This window comes from Caloenas nicobarica, chromosome 32, assembly GCF_036013445.1.
Source record: "Caloenas nicobarica isolate bCalNic1 chromosome 32, bCalNic1.hap1, whole genome shotgun sequence".
Classification (NCBI taxonomy): Eukaryota; Metazoa; Chordata; class Aves; order Columbiformes; family Columbidae; genus Caloenas; species Caloenas nicobarica.
In genome coordinates, this window is record NC_088276.1 from 2,611,201 (window position 1) to 2,612,773 (window position 1,573).

The following is a 1,573-nucleotide window of genomic DNA, read 5'->3' on the forward strand; positions in this document are numbered from 1 at the left end:
GATAGTTTAGCATTTGTGCAATAGAAGAGATGACTTAGGCACATAGGTGTGACAGATGTTTGCAACAGACCTGCATGAATTTGGAATTTGCCAGGAATGGGATAAAATAGCTAACAGACTTTAAAATCCTCTGTCATGAAGGAAGAATTCTTTACAAGTGTTTTAAAAAGGTAGAAAGAAGACAACAAATTCTCTGAGAACTCCAAATGAAATTTGATACAGAAAAATCAGGGTATGAGAAGTGCTTGAAGTCCTCTATCTGTGTACTATAGGAAGACTGCAAGAAAGGAAAGAAGCAGAGAGTTTTGGGGAGCCTTTCACCCAGACTGTGGACTTATCACACTTGGTTTTTGCCATGTTCCTGTCTCGGCCTGACGAACCGAAATTCAACGTGGGCTCAGAAAATGGAACTGCAGTTACTGAGTTCATCCTAGAGGGTTTCTCAGGGCTTGATCAAAGACTACAGCTCATACTTTCTCTGGTCTTTCTGCTCATATACCTGACAACAGTGATGGGGAACGCTACCATCATTTTCCTCGTGTATGCAGATCACCGCCTTCAAACCCCCATGTACTTTTTCATTGGCAATCTGGCCTTCGTGGAAATCTGGTTTACATCCTCCACAAGCATCAAGTTGGTTGTGATCCTGGGTTCTGGTAGGAGAACAATCTCACTAAGCAGCTGCTTTGCCCAATCCTATTTCTATTTTGCCCTGGGCTGTACAGAGTTTCTTCTACTAGTTGTCATGTCCTTTGACCGCTATGTTGCCATCTGCCAACCTTTGCATTATGCTGCCATCATGAAGCCTCAGCTCTGCATCCACCTGGTTGTTGCTACTTGGGTCACAGGCTTCACACTCTTGAGTTACCGCCTGGTCATCCTCTCGCAGCTGACTTGCTGTGGCTCAAATGAGATCCATCACTTTTTCTGTGACAACTCCCCCTTATTCAAACTGTCCTGCTCTGACACCAGCCTGCTTTGGAAAATAGACTCTGTTTTCATATCATTTGTCATTCTGGGTTCCTTATGTTTAACTCTGGCATTTTACATGTGCATCCTTTTCTGTATTCTACATCTTCCAGCAGCATCTGGGAGGAAAAAAGCTTTTTCTGTATGTTCTTCTCATCTCACCACCTTGGCAATTGCATATGGGAGCTGTATTGTTCTCTATGCATGTCCTTCAGAATATATTTCCTTGGAGACTAACAGCATTGTAGTGTTGCTGAACACCATCCTGTACCCATTCTTAAATCCATTCATCTACAGTCTTAGAAACAAGGCTGTGATACTGGCCCTGAATGAAGCTGTTGCCCGTACAAGAGCACAGCTTTTCCCCTAATCATGAGGCATTTCTGGACAGCAATTCCAGTGATCTGCTATCATATGTTAGATAATACCAATGCATATGTATGTAACCTCCAGACAGAGATACCTCAGGAGATTTATGTTCTTGTTGGATTGTGTTAAGTGATAAGAAGCTTATCTGCACACACGAAGAAGACACTAACAATGGCAGGAGAAGTAACTCTGTTAATACCCTGTCCCAGCTGCTTTCAGCCCCATCACTGGAGAG

General features: G+C 43.1%; 1 pseudogene; it reads left to right on the forward strand.

Moving 5' to 3' along the window:
- Window positions 1–206: 206 nt before the first annotated feature.
- On the forward strand, window positions 207–1,339 carry LOC136000357 (olfactory receptor 6E1-like; annotated as a pseudogene).
- Window positions 1,340–1,573: the final 234 nt, after the last annotated feature.